This window comes from Pelecanus crispus, chromosome 12 (assembly GCF_030463565.1).
Source record: "Pelecanus crispus isolate bPelCri1 chromosome 12, bPelCri1.pri, whole genome shotgun sequence".
NCBI classification, from domain to species: domain Eukaryota; kingdom Metazoa; phylum Chordata; class Aves; order Pelecaniformes; family Pelecanidae; genus Pelecanus; species Pelecanus crispus.
The window spans coordinates 17,283,174-17,301,946 of record NC_134654.1 but is presented as its reverse complement, the minus strand read 5'-3'; positions in this window follow the sequence as shown (position 1 = coordinate 17,301,946).

The window sequence follows — 18,773 nt, the reverse complement described above, 5'->3', positions numbered from 1 at the left end:
AGGGCTGGGAAACCCAGCAGCGCTGGGGCTGTGTGCTCTCAGGAGGACCGAGCCAAGGTGGATGTTTTGACACAAAGAAAAGGTCATCACAGAGCACAGTGAAGCGGTCTTTTCCATAAGCCACCGTCAGTAAGAGAAGTCATGGGACTTATTAGTATCAGGGAGGTTAGGATTGGCACTGGGAAAAACTTTCTAGCAGTAAGGACAGAGCCATGCTGGCATTGCCAGGGATGCTGCAGATCTCCTGTCCTCAGCAGGCTCCAGAACAGGGCAGACAAATATCTGCAAGGATGGCTATGTAGCAGTTCTGCCTTGGTGCAGGGGATGGTCCCCTGCAGTTCAGCTGTCTCCTTGGTTTCCATCCCAGCCCTGATTTCTGCATGCCTTTCTTGTCCTTTCCTGTTTCTCCTGTAGGAAAAGAGCTCCCTGTCCTCTTCCACAGCTCTGCCTCACCCACTGCCAGCTGCACACTGGGTCCTGGAAAGAGCACCGGCCACTTGCATAGCAATGTATAGCTCGCTTGGAAACCCAAACCACAGTGTGATGTGGCCATGGGGGCAGGAGGGGCGTGTGGCTCCTTCTTTTACAATTACCACTATAATTGTTAATATTACAGTAGGAAAAATATCTGGGTTTACTGCATCAAGGTTTTACTCGTCTTGCTTCTCCCTGTGACAAGCATGGATGGCTTCCAGCAAGCATCCATGTGCCTTTGAGCATGCAAAAGTCAGAGACTAAAATAGAAATGGTCCCAAGGGCTGCAGAATGGATCAGCCAGAGTGAGACCTGCTGCATTGCCCTCTCACAGATGGGAAACTGTGGTACGGAGGGAGTCACCTGCTCATGTCCCCCAGGTCATCAGTGGCAGTGCAGGGAGCTGAGCATATCCCAAGACCAGGATCAGACTTTCTCTGTGGAAGAAGGGACCTGAGAAAGGAGGTGGAAGAGAGCCAGGAGTTAGTGTGGGTTTGGTCCAGGCACTCCAAGATCTTGCACAGGGCAGGAGAACAGAAATGTACAGATCAGACAAGTGTTCGCCTGCCGAAAGTGCAACAGTCCTGGAGCCCTTCCACCCCAGAGCTGGACAGGAAACCTTCAGCACTTCACCACATCAGGTCATTTAAGGTTATATTTTCACCTCCTGCAGGAGAGGCAGAAGGGGAACATTTGGGATCAGATCTGCCACCACCGAAATCTACGTCCCATTTTCGTTTCTCAAGGGTCGGACTCAGGTGGTGTTGAGCAATCTTTCAGTATCCTTTGAGTTGCACCAGGGAAATGAAAAACACAAGTAGTGGGGGGAACCAGTGAGAAAAAGCAGGTTCCCTTTTCAGTGGATCCTGCTTCCCCTTCCCTCTGAAGCTGTGCAGGCAGTGGGGAGAGGCTGCAGAGCTGCTCTGCTGGGGCTGTGAAGTGCCATCATTACATGAACATGGGGAGAAGAAAGTAATGAGCACATCTAGAGCTGTGGCAGCTAGGCTTCTGCAGCCACGGGCACAGCAGCACACAATGGCCTTGGTGTCCGTGTAAAGGCAGACTTAGCCATCCCAAATCCAGGGGAACCCCACAGTCTGGACAGCACTGAAAACATCCTAGGGAGATGTGCTGGCTGCGGTCTGCGACCATTGGCCCATGCCTGGACCTGATGACTTTATGGCATTTTTTGGGAGCTGTTGTTAGATTTCCAGTGTGTGGCTTGGTCTGAGTCCAGCAAGGACACCCCAGCACCCTTCTGCCTGAGAGGGCAGCCTGTAGCTGGCCTGTTTTGCTCTCTCTTCCTGCCCATTCCCTGGATGATGTTCAGCTGAGTCCTGCATCCCGCTGCCTACTGCATCCCAGAAGGTGCTGCTGGACTCCCGCACAGTTTCTGTCCCTCTTGCCCAGGTCTCCAGACAGCAGCATATCCATGGGGAGAGCAGTGGGCTGGGGTGATTTGGGGTGGGGGAGAGGTTTCAGGGCAGGCGTTGACCTCAGTGGGGGAATTTGACCTGGCCAAGGGAGATCACAGCCTGCGGAGGGAGAGTTTCTCCGCATGGTCACCTTTGCAGAGGTGCTGCCCGGGGAGAGGGGACCTTTCACCAGGCTTCCTGTGAAGGGTCAGCAGGGCCAGAGATACAGAGTCTGTCTGAAAGCCACTGCAGGGGAGGAGGATGAGGGGGAAGCCTGTGTGAGATTTTTTTGGGCACTTCTCAGCACTTCACGCCTGCTGCTCCCCCCTTGTTTAGACACAGGGACCCCTTTGCTGGGGGACTGATAAGTGAGGGGCATTGGCTGGGGCAATGCAGCAGCGTGAGGGGGTTACCCCAGGTTGGCTTTGCTCCTGGCACGTGAGAGGGGACCAGCAAGGAGAGAGCTGGTGCCTGTGCAAATCCCTGGGGAGACAGGAGGTTGCAAAAGGAGCTTCCAGCGGGCTGCAGTGCTGGCTCAAACCACCGTCAGAGAGGCAGGGTCGACACCACACCTTCAGCGCTCCTTTGGAGCAGCATCCCCATCCCTGCTGTCCCTCAGCCTCCATCCACTGGCTGGATGGAAACTGCTGCTGGAGGGGTTAAGGGGAAAAAAACTCTGAAAAGTTGCATTTGCAGAAAGTGGTAGTTGCTTGGTTTATAACCTCACAACATTAAAGCCTTTCCTGGTTTTGATGTGGAGGACATGGAGAGCAGGAGTCTGTCAGCCCTCCAGCGATGAGCTGGGCAATGAGTGTTTACCCACAGATTATTTTTCTGCCTGGATTTTAAGCATTTTTGTCAATAGGACATTCCCAAGCGAGCTAAATACTCTGACTGATAGCCATCACACTCTGAGCAATATTCTTATGTTTGGCCTATAAATATTTTGTTCTAAGCAGAAATCTGTATTGTGAGATTTGAGACAGAACAACCATCTTCCAGGTACTTATTGTAGAAATCTGGAGATACTCCACTCTGTTAAGCCTGACTCAGCAGCATGTTGTTGATTCAGGAAAATGTGTGTGTGTGTGGTACAAATACAGGTTTTAGAAATGTGTTGAGTAGAGAGGAATGGGAACATGACCATGAATTTCTGAACATCTCTGCGAGTTAGGGGCAAGTCCCATTTTCAGCAGCCATCTAAGAGGTGCCTTTGTGCTGATTTGGAGGATGAGGAACCAAAATAGAAGCTGGGCAAAGAAGATTTGGGTTTATGAGTTCACATTCCTGGAAATTAAAAGGATTTGATTGAAGCAGAATGACTGCTTTCCTGGGAAATGTTTACAGCCCATGGCCCTCATGCACCTCGGTCCCTTTGCATACCTCAGAAACATGATTTGCTTAGAAATGTTCTCTATGGAAATCACTTTTTATCACCAAAGGGGCTTTCTGTGGCACTTTGCTCTTCTCCCAGCCAAGTGTTTCCACAAGTCCTTCTGCAGTTGCTTGTGGAAAATGTTCACTTATACCTAAATACTTTCTCTCCAGTTCTGTATTGGCTGTTGAGCATCCTTTGGAGCAGAGGTGGTGTCCCCTGGTTATGTGGAAGTAGTGATGCAGCCAGATCTCTGCCCCCTGAATTTGCACTGGTGTGGGCTTTTCTGCCAAGGTAGCTGGAACTTGCAGTTTGGTATTTGGGTCTTTTTATCTTGCTGCGTCAGCTGTGGAAAGACAAACAAGACTGGGTGAGCACAAAGGCAGAGCAGTGCTGACAGCTCACGCGTCTCTGGCATGATGCTTGCCCATCGGAGCAGGCTGGCCCCACGTTTTCCCTGGCAGAGGAAATTTACCCCAGGTCAGTGTTTCGCACCACGTGCTGCTGACATGTTTACTCTGGTACTGAGAACCCAAAGGTCTAAATAAGTGTGTTGTCAGAGCACAGCCTCAGCTTCCTCCTCCCCAGCCGGGGCTGGTCGGGCAGCTCGAGGGGAAGGAACTGAGCTCTGGAGGCGTGTGGCTGAGATGCGCCCAGCAGGCTGCCGGTGTGCTCCATGGCACTGCACTGGCTGGAGCTCGTTTAGCTTTGGCATCGCGGTCGGTGTCACTGCAGCCACTTCGAATGCAACCCCGCCGCATGGGTGGGAGTGTCTAGGGCTGCCTTCCCTGCTTGCCATGCAGCCCCTAAAAGCCACCTGGGATCACTTCCTGCTGCCCTGCTGTCACCCCAGAGCATGGCACCAGGGGTCCCCAGGATCTCCTGAACTCAAATGAGAAAAACTGAATGATAAGGAGGAGTGCAGTGCTCTGCTCCCAGGAGCTCCCATGAGCATGCTGGTGTCAGCAGCCCTTGGATGCCTCTGCTCTGGAGCCCTTTCCCCGAGGTGGTTGCTCCAGCCCAGTGGCTGCCACGCTGCTGTTTGTCATTCTTGTCCCTGCAAGCTGCAGCACCCTCCTTGGCGGTGGCTGGGGCGCAGCACGGCACCTCCCTGCGCTCCTCCACTTCCTTCCGCCGGCATGAGCCCCCTGAGCCACCATTTTTGGTAACTTCCTCAGGCTGCAGCATGCCCTGAGGAGCAAAACAAGCAGCTCACAGTATGTCAGGTGGGGAAGGCATGGGACAGGAGGGGACACACTGCAGCTCCGACACCCGGAGAAGTTTGGCCTCTGCAGATTTAGCCCCTCTGACAAGTCCCAATTCCTCTGGCTCATGGATACACCTGAAAAGCTGGCTCTGAAACCAGGAGGTGGGAATGGGGCAGAAGGGATGGGGAAGATCAGGTTGGCATCCCAAAAACTGAACCCAGCCTTTAAAGCTTGTGTGACGAGCCCAAGCTGAGAGGAGGCTGTGGCACAAAGCCTGCTCCACCTGAATATTTGGCTATTTTGCAGGGTAGTGCCTTGGGGCAGGTGGTACCATGACATACACACAAGACTTTCCCCTTCCTATTTTTGCCACCAGAGGATTTCTTCTGAACTGCTGGTGGCTGCTCAGCTGGCGAAGGTTGAGCCCACATCCACCCTCCACAGGGGTGTCACCTGGCGCTGGGCGATGCAGCACTGCAGCCGGACCAGGAGGCAGCCAGGGCTCTGAGCACTGGCATCCCTCGCGGTTTGCACGGTGGGTGGTTGTCTCAATGGGTCAGCAATTAAAGGGGATCTTGGCTCTGACTGGGTTTGCTTTTTTTAAAATTCACTGGAATCTCACTGCGAAACCCACATCTATTTCAGCCCCCGAGCAGCTTTCGAGTCTCGGAGCATCAGTAGCAGCGGTCACTCTCTTCTGAAAAACCAAAAGCCGCAAAGAAACCCAAAGCCAGATTCTTGCCGGTGCCCGTGATATCAGCTGGGCTGGATCTGGCCCCGTGTGGCAGATGGGGTAGCAGAAAGATGGGAGGGGTGAGTGTTGCCAGCAATCAAGGTGGCACAGGCCCTTTCTCAGGAGCAACCTTGAAGGCAGCAGGAAAAGGCCATTCCCAGGTGCCACCTGAGCAGAAAGCAGCAGCATGTCCCCAGCCTGTCATCACCCGGCCCGGGCAGTGGGTGGTTTTGTGCTGTCAGGGAGGTGCTGAGGGCTCTTCCAGCAGAGATGGGGTAAAGGGCTGTGTAGGGAGGGAAGGAAAACAAGCTCGCATAATGAATAGGATGGAGGCGTGGAGGGAGGGAGAGAGGGTGGGGGAATGGAGAGGTGGATGGCTGGAGGGATGGACAGATGGATTAATCAAAGGAAGGATGGAGGGTTGGGAAGGTGCATGGATGGAGGGAAAGAAGGAGAGATTAATGGAGGGAAGGGTAGATGGATGAACAGCAGGATGGTGGGATGATGGATGGGAGGTGGATGGATAGAAGAATGGAGGGGTGGATGGACGGATGAATGGCAGAATGGCCAGAGCAAGAGATGGATGGGGGCGTGGATGAATGGAAGAGTGAAAGGTGGAAGGGAACGTGGTGGGGGGGACAGACGGGTGTCAGGATGGGTGGGTGGGTGGATGGGGGGAGGGTGGACGGAGGAAGGGGTGGACGGACGGGAGGTGGCGGGGGCGGGGTGGGGGGGTATGGACGGACGGCGGGGCCGGGGGCCGGCGGGCCGGGGCGGGGCGGGCGGTGCCCGCGGCCGTCGGCGCACACGTGCGGGGCGGGCCCCGCCGGTAGCCCCGCCCCGGTGCCGCCGGTGCCGCCCGCCGGGGAGCGGAGCGGAGCGGAGCGCAGCCCGGCGTGGAGCCCGGCGGGGCGCGCCGAGGATGGGCAGGGAGCCCCGGCGGCAGCCGCCCTCCAGGTGGGGAACGGCGGGGCCGGGAGCGGGGCCCAGGGGTGCTGCAGCCCAGGGGTGCTGCAGCCCGCGGCCGCTCCGGTAGCCGGGGGTGCGAGCAGCCGAGGGGTGTCCGCGTAACCGGGGCGGGGGGTCCGTGCACCCGCTGTGCCCGGTGTAACCGGGGAGCTCCCTATTACCGGGGTGGCCGTGCTAAGGGGGGGGCTCTGTACACCTGGTGCCCGTGGAGGGGGTGGGCGAGCAGGGGGTTCCTTATAACCGGGGTGTCCGTGTAACCGAGGAGCCTCTGCACCCAGCGGGCGCGGGGGTCCGTGTGGCGGCAGGGCGCCGTGCAGCAGTGTGCCCCGAGGGGGCTGTGTAATTCGGGGGGGGGGGGGGGGGCTACTTATAAACGGGGTGTCCGAGTAACAGGAGGGGGAATGAACTCGGTATGATGGGGGAGGTCCATGTAGCTGGGGGCTTCCACTTAAACCCACCAATGGGGGGGGTCACCAGCCCCGGGGTGGGGGGGTTTCCCCTGCAACCTTGGAAGGGGGCACCCTGCACCACGTCTCCCTCAGGGTCTCCGTGCAGCCCAGCGCAGCCTGGGGCCAGCCATGCCCCTGGTCAGGCGGAGCTGGTGTCGCCCCGCGGGTGGGGACGGGGCCCCGCTCCTGTGACTCATTTCTGGACTGCGTTCTTGTTTTCCTCCGTGCCGCCCCACAGAGTTGCTGCTTGGGGCCCAGGTGTGGGGCCCTGCCCGGCCCCGGGGGACCACCCTGCCGTGCTTGGGTCCCCGGGAAATCCCGGGGGCTCTCCAGCACCCACCTGGAGTTTTGGCAGGGCCGCTGGCGGGGGTGGCTGTGAGTCACTCTGTGTCACTGCAGCAGGAGCTCTCCTCGCCAGGCTGGAGAGACCCAAGGGCCACGAGTCGCCTGTTGCTCCTGTCACCCTCAGCCGGTCCTCGCAGCCCAAGGGGGCGGAGGTGTAACCCCTGGGAAAACCTGGTGTGAACCTCTGCTTTGGCAACAGGATGCGGTTTGGGATGTGACAAGCCCAGCGGTGTTGGACATTGGAGTCTGGACACACACCAGCCCTGAGATGTCCCCGTGCTGCTTCATGCACCAGCCTGTGCTGATGTGCCTGCAAAGGAGCATCTTCCATCAGGTGCTTCTGTGGCCTTACGGTGTCACCAGCAGCTCCTGTTTAGTGGCCAGCGCTGACTGGAGGGTGCCCAGACCCAGCCTGGCCTCCTGCTACGCTCTCTTCTGCAACGACCTCCCTGAAAGGATGTTTAGCTGATTTGGGCAGTGTAAGCCCTAAGGGAGAAATAAGCTAGGCTGATTCAAATCATTAACGAAAGTGGGAGAAAAGAGATTTCAGACCTTTGTTTTCATGTTTATTAAAATCTCACTGCTGTCACCCCAGCACCCGTTAACTTTGCTAATGGCTTGTTTTTGGTGCTGCTGCTGCTACTCTGAAAGCAGCGAGAACGTGCTCAGGCAGCTGCAGGCTGGTGCTGCTTACCCTGCTGTTGAAAGGACCGATGCTGAACAGCTGCAATTTATTTAGTTTTTCTTTTTAGATTAATTTTCTAAATCTTGGTTTGATGCAGACCCTGCAAACTCCAGAGATATCCAGGATGTCAATGCTTTAATTTTTGTATGTGTCAGAGGGGTCTGATTTGTTTGTGTGTGGGGTTTTTTTTTTTCTTCCCCTCCTGTTCAGAGCAAAAACTTGGATGGAATTGCAAATTGTTTCTGAAACATGATTGCAAAGTGCTTTGGAGCTCCGGGTGTTGCTCAGATTAGAGCTTAAACCTAGAAAGATGAGGAGATAAAAAGCGAGAGCCTAGGGGTGGTGGTTGTGGTGGTTACATCCCTCAGTTACAGTGACTCCGTAAGGCTGGAGGGCTCAGGTGATGGCTGGGTGCGTCCTTTGGAGCTGGGCTGGGTGATGCACTGCAGGGTTCTGCAGGGAGGTGGCTGGGCAGCGCAGAGCCCAGTCTGCTGCACTGCGAGTCAGGGGCACATTTGGTCCAAGGCTGGCTCCAGCCTTGTGATGTTGTCCTGCCAAACTGAAGTCGGGGGAGCTCACTCACTGGTCTGCCTTCCCCAGCATTGTGTGACCATCGCTCTCCTGCTCCCTGCAGCTCTGCAGCCTGGTCAGGGCGAGAGAAAAGTGGATGAAAATTGTTGGGAGGTGCTTGTACAGAGAGAGGAGCTGTAATGCCAGTGTGCATTGATTTGGGGTAGGGGGTTAGGGCTCCTCACCAGCAGCCCCATGGCTCTGGTGCTGTAGGATGGTGCAGCTGGCCAGTCCCTCCTCCCCGCTGGAGATCAGGGCACCCCAGTTTGGAGAAAAGCAAACCAAAACTGTCACCTTGTGCTTTTTGCTGAATGTGAAAATGAAGGTGTGAATTTTGCACCGAGAAAGAAGAACTGAATCCAGACAAAAACATTGGCAGAAAGGTACTGTATGCTGCTGTGGCGGGGTGTGCTCCTCGTGCTGCAGCAGCCCTTGGGGCTGAGGGATGCCAAATGCAGCAGCAGCTTTGCTGTCAGCACGATGCTCTGGCTGTGGCAGGGACGAGGTTGCAACACCCGCTCAGTGGCACGGGGACCACTGCGGCCTTGCCATGCTGCAGCTCACCTGGGGTAGTTTCAACTTCTCTTTTTCGGGTGACTGCTGAGCTGTTCCTGGCATGATGGGGCTGCCCATTTTTGCATTATTATTTTGCAAGTGGAAAATTGTGCATGAGTTTGCTGGGGAAGAGCCACTCAGGTGAGTGGCCCAAGGTTGTTTTTGAGCAACAGGAGGCTCCTGCTGTGTCTGAACTCTGCTCCCATCGGTGCTTTGAACTTGCGCTGGGCAGTAGGTGAGAGGATGGGGAAAGGAGGATGAGGTTCCTATGGAAACTATGCCCCTGCTCCGGGCATCAGACTGCAGCCAGGCAGGTCTTCCCTTGCTGCAGCTCTGCGCTTTGCAGCCATGCTCAGCCGGGGAGGTGTTTTGAGCTGGAAATGTCACTCCTGACTGCAGTGGACGTAAATGTGACCTGTGGATGCAGGCTCCATAGCTGCAGCTGATATTCTTTCCCTATTCTCTACAAGACTTCCCTTCCACTTCCCTAAGAGGCTCGCTGTTGCAGGACTTCTCATCCTTGCCTTATCTGTTACGGCCAGAGGTGGTGTGGGGACGTTTTTGTCACTGGTCCACTACCAGCCCTTTCTTTGCGAGGGTCTTGCCCATCCAAAGCCATCGTCGGGGGTCTCCAGGTGACCTCTGCAAACCACCCAAGGTTGCATCCACCTTGTGCTGTGTGTGTTGGGTCAGGGTTGTTCACCTTCCTGAAAGCACAGTGATGTGGGCATGATACAGCCTGGAGGACTGGACAGGACCTTTCAGCAGCGCTTGCTGCTGGCACTGAGCCCTCTTCACCAGCCTCCTGGGTGGGAGCCTGGGGAGTGGCTGCAGCTCCCGAGCGCCTTTCCCAGCATGGAGACCAAAAACCGATGTTCCCATTTTTCTGATCTTGTCTTTGGCCACCAATTAGCATGATGTGAGAACTTGTCTCCCCAATGACGTGCCTGTGTGACTCCTCAGAAGCTTTAATTGCAGGGTTTTCAGCAGCCAGAGTGTGATGAAATGGTAATTGTTGTGATTGTATGCCGTGCAGTAACTAAAAGACGCAGCTCTTTGGCAAAGCTTAATTAGGAAATAGGGACACTGTTGGGAATGGCTGTGCGATGTGATTTTCCTAATGAAAGCTACTGAATAGGCAGCCTTGTAATGAAGAACAGACTCACGAGGGGCACTGCCAATTGCTCTTCTCTAGTGTTAATTTTGTATTTCCTCCCCATTGTTTCTAATACCCTCTTGGAAAAGCTTGAAGATAAAATGCTTTATTTTTTTACGCCTCGTATCCTGTTTGGCAAACTGCGATTATAGCATGTGCATCTGGAATACATGAGTGGCCAGGCATGAGCTCCTTCAGACTTGTTAATCTCTGATTTCAAGCTCTGCCACTGGGGGGGGGGGGGGAGGGGGGGCGGGGAGAAAGAGGCAACTTCAGCTTGTGGTCGGATGATCCGCTCCCTCACCGGTGTGGTGCGGCAGGAGATGCTCGGCTGAGTTCGTAGATGCGTAACTGGAAGAGAGCTGGCTCTGTTGAGTGTGAAGGCAGCGCGATGCTACGGGAAGCGCCGTTTGTTTGGAAACAGCGTGGCGGGGTTTCGTGTTCAAGGCTTGGCTGTTTTCGTCTCAGATGTCCTCTCCTTGCAAGCATGATTGCTGTATTTAACCATAGCCTGCCACATCCGAGAGTTCACTCAGGTTTGAGTCTCCTGCTGGTAAGACAGAGCCCGGAGGCCGGATCCTGCCCAGGGCAGCTGTGTGGTTCACTGCTCCCACCTGCGCCGCACTATTCCCGTAACAGGGCTGGTGAACCCTCCAGTGTGTGCCCGGGGAAGAGCGGGCTCCAGCACTCCCTCCCCAGCTGTGCCGGGCTGGCTGGGCAGTGAAAAGGTCTGCAGATGTTTTTAGTCAACAGATGTGAGCATGACCCTCTTGCTGAGTTAAAAGGGGATTAGGAAAATGCTACCTGGCTGGGTGACATGGTCCTGTGGTGCTGTGACAATTATTAATGATTCTTGGTGCTGCAAGGGAACTGTCTGTATCTGTAAGAGAGATGGGGATGGGGCTTGGCTTTCCCTCAAATGCTTTGTTTCATTGCCCAAAACTCCTGCAGTGCTTGGGGTGAGAGCAGCTCGGGTGCTCCTAAGGTGCTGCTGGTCCTTGTTTTGGGGTGGGTTTAAGCAGAAGTAAGCAGAGCCTGGCACGAGCAGTGCATGTGATAAGCGCGCCTGGGAACAGCAGAGCACGCAGGAGCATCGTCCTCCTGGTCACACCACTCACGGCTGCCCGATGCTGCTCTGGCTGAGCAGGAAGAGCTTGATCCTTCAAGACCTTGAACCCGATCTTGTGACTGTCCTTAGCAGTTGCTGAGGTAGGGAATTCATCATCTTTTTTTATCCTGTGTTGAAGGGTTGTAACTGTATAACATCAAGGTATTTTCAATATTGTGTTAATGTCTGTTCCAGTGCAGCACTGCATGGATGGGTGTATGGCTGGTGCATGCACAGTTTAGGAAAGAAGTTGTCTTGAGCTTGCAAAAGTGTTTTTCATCTCTTCCACAAAGGCCCATTCTTTGTTGTCTCAAATTAGGATGAAACGCTTCCCCTTTCAGCTGCTTCCCCCATTGCTCTATGTCTATTTAAACCCTTGGCTCAGAGGCTTCTCTGCAAACAAGCTCTCATCCTTTCAGGTGGCATTTCCCTTTTCTCATTGTTTCTGGCAATCTGTACATGAGAAACTTCACAAATGTTTCTTCATTCTCAGTGTCTTTGTGTTGATAAACCTTGCAAATCGGTACACACGCCATGTGCAGCCTCCCATCACCCATGGCTGTGTGGTGGAGTTATGGAGGCTTTGCAGTTCAACCGGGCAAACTCCAGCCTTGCAGACCCAGGCTGGGTGACATCCCTGCTGCTCCTCATCCATGTGTGTGAATCCTGCTCATCTGAGAGGGCTTCTGCTTGAGGTTTGCCTCCCTGGATCAATTAGCTGGATTGCAATCAAAGCCACCAAGCCTAATGGCCCTAAAGGACTGCTCATTAAATGCAAATTGTTCCCAGGTTGATCTGGTCTGAATGCTGGTGGGTTTCTAATCCTTTAGGGAGCTCAGGCAGAGTCAAGGAATGGCTACATGAGTCTAAATCCATGTCTGCTGGTACAGAGCACACCTAGAGGCTGGGGACCTCCTTCATGGTGGGCCCTGAGCTGCGAGATTGTGGCTCTGGGTTTCAAAGTGATGTCAGGATAGTGAGTATTTAACAGCATCCTGCCTACTCCCTGTGGTCTCCAACTCAGAATACCACGAGTGTGATGCTTTAGGATGAAGGGAGTAGCCTTTGACTCTGTGGAAATTGGGCACTTATAGTCACCGTCATGCCAATTCCCAGGACCTCGGCTCCTAGGGAAGAGCTGAGCCAAGGGACTGGGCAAGTTGGGATGAGGGCCCCATGTGCTGTGATGCTTTTGCCCGTCATGGGAGGAACTAGGGGGCTGGAAGGGGTTCAGGCTGCACTTGCTGCATGGGCTCTTGCACCCCTTGCTCCTCTGACATGTGACTTGAGGGGATTTGAAGACCAGCTGTTTGGGGCTGTGCCAACCTGGCACTTCAGGGATGGGGTGGTCTCAGTGTCCCTTGCAGCTGTCATGTCATTGTCAAATGTAGTCACTGTGCCAGGGAGAAGGGATAGAGAGTGGTGGATAGGGCCTTCACATGAAGAGGATACCTTTCAGCTTGTCTTCTCCATGGCTTTATGGGCTGATAGGAGTGTAGCTCTGGTGACTGTACTAGGCCAGGCCAAAGGAAGGTCCAGCTCAGGGTCCTGCCCTCAACCTGGGAGACCCCAGGGGCTTGGACCTCGCTCGTTGTGATGGGACTGCCCCGAGCTCTCCAGTCCCAGCACTTCCCTTTGTGCAGTCTGCCCTTCTCCACATCTGCTGGGTTTGGCACATCTGGGATGCAGTGGTGGCCTCCAGCACAGCTTGAGCCTGTTTCTTCCTAGACATGAGCACAGGGTTTGGAAAGGTTTTGTGTCCTAGGTGTGTCATTTCCCTCTCAAATGGCAAGTGCGGGTGCTGCTGTGGTGTTTCAGGGCTGTGGGCTGTTTGAAGATGCTCAGGGGATAACAGCCTGGTGGGGTTGGCCGCTGCTAGTTGTCCCACTGTTGGATGGATGCCAACCTCTTCTTGGTCTGTCTCCTCATTTGGAGACTTCCTTTCTTCTCATTATGATGGTAGTGCTGTGGTTGTATGAGTCCTCTGGTCAAAGTGGGGCTCACACCCTTCTGTGAGCTTTGGAAGCAGGTGTGAATTGCAGCCCCACTTGCCCTTGGCCTGAGGGTGATGGGGAACGGTCAACGTCCTTGCCATCATCTGTCTTTTGTGGTGCTGCAGCCAGTGGTGCTGGAAGTAAGTTGAAGGTTTTGGGCAATGAAGCCAGGGACTGAAAAGTCTCCTGGGTTCCCAGCAGGGCCTCCACAATGGCAGGAAGCAACTTCTAAAGCTTCCTTTGGATACACAGGGCCTTGGGGGGGAAAGATTTACTTGCTTGTTTATGCTGTAAGTTAATCTGTTTAGTGGGTTTGGCATTGAAACCCACAAAAAGCCCTCTGAAATGTTCACGCTGCTTGTTTGTAGTGCTTTGTCTCTCACTTACTTTGTTTCACAGCTGGAGTAGTTAAGCAGAGATGGAGCCAATTGAAATCTCACTTGTAAACTTGTTTTCCAGAATAGGCTGAAGGAATTAGCATCAGCTCTCACTGTCCTTCATCGCAAGGGAGCTGCAGGGGGAAGGCAGTGTGGGGCAGAGGTTGGGGTCCCCTCTGGGAGGGATCCTTATTTGTGTGTGCTCTGTACCACTTTGCTTGGTTGCAGGATGGGGATAGTCCCTGGCCCTGTTGAGGCTAATAGGTGGTTTTGCAATAAAAAAAAAAAAAAAACAATCCCCCAAACAACCCCAAACCTAACCCCCCAAAACCAGCATCCCTCCCTGTGAGCCAGTGTAGCAGAGTAGGGAGCAACATGATGTGTTTTTTGGGGGGAAAGAAGTCTTAGGAAGAGTTTGGAGAGGCATAGGAAAGTGCTGGGTCAGTGGAACAAAGAATAGCTGATGAGAATTTTTCATGGTATCGTGGTACCGCTGTTTCCCTTTGTGTTTGATGCTCTCCTAAATATGATGGTGCCACCCACGTGTAACCTTGCACAGTAAAAATGGATTTTCCCTAAGGGCCGTGTCCAAAGAAGCCCCGTGTACACAGCAACTGGCATAGAAAGCACATGGGACAGCTGGGGTTGAGATCTGTGCCCAGAGGTAGTAGGTGCTGGGTTCCCTCCCAAGCTGAAAACTTCATTGCAGCATCTCCAGCCTCTGTGAAGACTTGAGCTTGGGAGGGAGCTCAGCACCTGCTATGTCTAGGCATGGACCTCAACCCCAGGTGCCCCGTATTCTTTTGGGAGGGTGTCTCCTGCGGAGCATGGAAATACCTGGAGTCTTGTCCCCTTTGCCCCATGTGAGTAGGTGTAAGACCCTTCCAACAGAGATGTCTCCTTGCAGTCTGTCCCACCAGGTTGAACAGCCACCCTAGGGAGCGTTGGGAGAAACTGTCTGACGCTCTATTGTGTCTTGGCAGGGTCAGCTTGGGCTGCTGCCTTTATTTTGGGAAACACCTTTTTTTTTCCCCCCTCTAAATTACACATTTGCTGAATTTTTTATTTTTTCCCCCGGTCCTCTCCTGTGACACACAGCCACTTCTGCTGAACTTCCACCTTCCCTGAAGAGCAGCCCTGGAGTTTCCATTACATACTGCTGACGGCACCCAGCACCCAGCTGGGCTGTGCCAAACACCATTGCTATCTCCAGCCTAAATCTTTTTTGGGCTTAATGTGGCACTGAGCTTGTAATTGACTGTGGTGTTGGGTGAAACTTTAACCTTCACTGTTGTGATAAAGACTGATAGAAGCTAAAATTAACTCTTGCATCATGTGGCGAGGGGTTTTCATAATTGGTGCCAGGAACAAGTACATTTCCTCTCTGAAAAGTGAGTATATATAACTGGTCTTTTCTTACTCAGATCAGGTATGTGTCATTTCTGCTGGTTTTTGAGGAGAAAAATAGAGGCTTTTCTTACCCTGGCTGAGTTTTGCCAAGCCCACACAGCCCATTGAATGGTTATGGATGGGGTTGGGGTTGCTGATGTTCTGGGTCATCTATCTCTCTGCACCCATCACAGGCTGGCTGAGAGCAGTGTTTGGATGGCAGGGAGGTATGGAGGTGTTGCTGGTTGTGTGGCATTGGCAGTGGAGCTTCTATTGCCAATGAGTGTAAGAGGAAAGGAGATAGGCTTGGGTCTGTGCTCCTGGCCAGAAAGCAAAGCACGGGCTGCTGAAACCTGTCAGCCTTGGTCTGGTGTGTCAGAAGGTGAGCAGAGCACTGATGGAGAGGAGATAAAAAGAAGCACAGGGTAGGGCTGGAATTTTTTTTTTTTTCATTTGGTATTTTTTAGGAAGTTACTGTTCAGTGTCAAGATATACTTTTCAATGGTGAAATCCAAGAAATTCCCACAACCTCTGTAGCTGCTCATCTTCCTCGAAGCAGGAGGATTGAAAAGGCAATGAGGACAGAGGAACACAGGACTGGAAGGGCTGCTGAGGGTCTCTCCCTGGCCTTGGGGCAGAAACCACTCTCCTGTCATTTGATTTGAGTCTGTTGCAGCTTATTCTGCCTTCAAGGACATGGGAACAGATAATTCTCTTCCTCTTTACAGCAGCCTTTCTGTGATTACAGTTATCCCATTTCCCACCCCGAGCAGAGCATGTTTTCTCCCTGGCTTTCAATTTGAAGCTTGTCTTTCAGCATCTCCAGGAATGGGACTTTCACAGTTTCCTTCAGAAACTGTTGCAAAAAGTACTAGACCTTTTTCTAACAACATCAGGGAGACACATTCCTCCCTGTGCCTTTCACTTCCCAAAGCCTGATACTGGAACAGTTCAAGAGCGTTGCATTACAGGAGCAAAAAAATAACAGAATACAGAGATGAAGGGTGCAGCCCATATTTTTAGCTGGAGATGGAGATGAAGGCAGCATCTTGCCAATGGTAAGGGCATCTCTGATAGAAAGAACCTGCACTGAGTCACTGGGGTTGCATACAGAGAAATGTCTTTTTGGAGAATGAGAGAAGGTACCATTGCAACTCTTCTTCTTGGTGATGGCTCGGTGGGACTAATTCAGAGGTTTGTATTTCTCGGCATCAGAATACATCATGACTTTAAAGGGGGTAGCAAGTGGAATTCCCCCGTTATCTGTTTGTCAAGAATACACTAGGTCCTGTCCTGAAAAATGGTAATTGTAAAAAAGAACATTTTAAAAATAAGTCAAGAGGAAGTCCCAGTTTGCAGAATGGGTGGTAGAGAGGTTTGCAGACAATTCTGCGCTGGACACTATCACACTGTTGTGGTTTCAGTTTCCCCTAAGCGTTGCTGCTAGGGTCTAATGCTGGTCCTGGTCTCCACGTAGCTGCCCCGCTCACATTGCTAACCTCACAGCAAGAGAATCGCTCACTTACAGAAAGTCCCAGAGTAGTTTGCAAGTGTCTTTGGCTTGTATAAGCCTGCGATGCATTGCAGGCTACTTCTGTTTCTTGAGGAAATGCATAGTTAGTCTAAAATTCAGACCTGAATGTGGAAGCAACAAACCTTCAAATGACTGGTTTGAGCTCAGGTCAGTTGAGATGCAAAGCTGATGCAAATTGTTGTGATCCCCACTCAATTACTGTTGAATATCTCTCTCTGGGAGGTCCCTTGGCTTCCTAAAATCTGCTACTGGTCTTCTCAGTGTCCAGTGTTAAGGAGGATGGGTGCTGTGCCCCCACTGCAAATTCGGTACCTGAAGGGCTGAAGCCAACACCCACAACTGAGGAGCTGCTGCTGTTCTTATTCTCTCCCACCAGTTCCTATGAGACCCCAGGACTGGAAAAGGGATCTCTGTTGTTTTCACCCAGTGCCTTCACTTGCTGCCAGCACTGCTGGTGAGGAAGGTGGAAGTGATGCTATGAAACCAGCATGTACTTGTCTTTAATCCAACTCTTGGTGAACTTGGCTGGATTGCAGTTTGCAGATTGCTCTTATTACACATTGCTGAGACTTCTTTTGTTACTTTATCCAATTGCAGCTATCACTGCACAGGGACAGATTCTGGAAGGATCAGAGAGATTTGGTGTGAGTGCAAAGAGTCTCATGAGTGGCACATGGTCTCCATGAAGCTGGTCCCATGATATCCTCTGCAAATGAGGGAGATGGTCGTTCATACACATCGTGCCAGATGCACATCACCTTGTTTCTGTGATCATCTTGTTTCTCTCCAATAGCTAAGAATTGCCTGGGGGTTGCTGGCACTGCCCTTGGCCCTGCTACCTCCGAGGCTGCTTGTCCACTTTCAGGTTTCAGCTACCTGCTGTGACTTCCTTGCTAAAACTGGAACCAGTGCGTGGCTCTGGGCTTGTCCTAATGTGGCCAAAAGTTGAGCCTGGATGCAAACTCAATCCCAGCTACTGTGTGCCACCTTCCAGCTCTTGCACTGTGTTTTGCAGTATGCTTTACCTTGGTATGTCTGGTCAGGCTTAGGAGGAGACTGTCTTTCTGCTTCATAAAGTGGAAATAAACTCCTGGAGCTGCTCCTTGGAGGTGGAGTCTAGGCAGTAATATTGTGATGAGAAGTTCATTACCAGGATGATAACATGATGGCAGTTTCACTCTGAAATCAGTAAAATTTTGTTGTGGTTGCATTTTGTACATTTTAGGGGCAGCCCCACCTGCTTGTCTAAATGGTTTTTATTAAAAAATGATTGGAAAAAAAAAAATTACTCGAGAGGAGAGCCAGTGACAGCCCCAAACAGCAGCGTTCAGCAATGATTCTCCCATGGGTGGTTGCGTGCTGGAGCCTTCCTCGCTCCTCTGCCATCACTTTAAATCCTGTGTGTGTTGGTCAGCCTTAGCAGGTTGGGTAAGAGATTGCGTATTCCCCCCAGGAGTGATGGGTGCTTGGTTGTAGGCATAGGTCAGCTGATTTCTTCAATAACCTCAGGTGAGGGTCCATAACTGGTCCTGCCACTGTTGATGGGAATTTTGCTACTGAGTTCAGTAGCTCCTCATGTCTCTGGCTGAAGAGCTAATGCAGCTTTGGTGTGGAAATGAGACGTCTGCTCTCTTGTCCCACACGTGCTGGGCTGTTGGTGCCTGTGACTATCTGTTGCTAGCCCTCATGCGCTCCAAATAACTAAGTAATGATGCATTTATTTTCTCTTATTTGTCTGTGTTTTCTGGATTATCACTACGCTAATGCAGTTCATCTGTGAAATAGCCCCATAAAATTTACTTTAGTCAGTTTTAAAGCACGCACTCCATCTTCAAAGGTGGAAATAACTCTCTGTTTTTACAGCAGAGACTTTAAAGTGGCACACTTGTAAAGCTTTCTTGGATCGGTGGTTTATTGAGAACCGGTCGTTCCAGCCTCTGGCACTCTTCCTCAGAGTTTACACCTGGCTGTCCAAAAGTGGAAGTCTAGCAAGGAGTCCTGGGGATCTCAAGCAGACAAAGTCACTTGCCAAAAATGTTGGCTATGAATCAAGTTTGGGGGTGAAAGAAGTGAAAGCTAAGCTAAGTGAGTCTCTTGCAATTTCCATGTTCCCATTATTGCACTATCTGAGCTTCTTACAGCCTTTGAAACATTTGGTTGTGCAACTGCTGGATAAGGAAGGAAGTGTGATTATTCCTGCTTTGCATGTGGGAAGCAGCTTAGGAAAATAAGGATGGGAGTTGTCTTGCTTAAGGATGCCTGCCTAAAAATTCAGGCCTCAAATTAAACTTGCGGGCTCACCCTGAAGAGGGGTTCAGGTTGGATGGGATGAGCTGACCTCCACACCAGGTGCTCTCTCTCTCTGTAGATGTCAATTTGCTTAGAGAGTCGCCTCATTTTTGCATAGCTAAAGTTGGAGGCAATGCATTCTACCCCT